Genomic DNA, 428 nt, shown 5'->3' with positions numbered 1-428 from the left:
TCTCTCTCTCTCTCTCACGCTCTCTCTCTCTCTTTCTCTCTCCCCTCTCCCCCTCCCCCTCTCTCCCTCTTCCTGTGCCTGTGCGGCTATATAATTGTCTGCAGCGGTCATCGATGCCAGCATTCTCCTCCCGCGTCTGATGAATTACTCGCAGCGAGGGAGATGACCGACTAATCCCTCACCATGTATCCCCGCCTCCAGCACATCCCCCCGCTCCCTCCAGCACCTCCCTCTCTCCCTCCACCACCTCTCCCGCTCCCTCCACCACCTCCCCCACTTCTTCCACAACCTGCCCCCGCCTCCACCACCTACCACACGTTGTTCCCTCCACCACCTACCACACGTTGTTCCCTCCACCACCTACCACACTTCCTCCACCACCTACCACACTGTTGTTCCCTCCACCACCTCCCCTCTTCCTTCACCAC

Source organism: Priapulus caudatus, unplaced genomic scaffold (genome assembly GCF_000485595.1).
Source record: "Priapulus caudatus unplaced genomic scaffold, Priapulus_caudatus-5.0.1 Scaffold187, whole genome shotgun sequence".
Classification (NCBI taxonomy): Eukaryota; Metazoa; Priapulida; class Priapulimorpha; order Priapulimorphida; family Priapulidae; genus Priapulus; species Priapulus caudatus.
Note: the sequence above shows the minus strand (reverse complement) of the source record.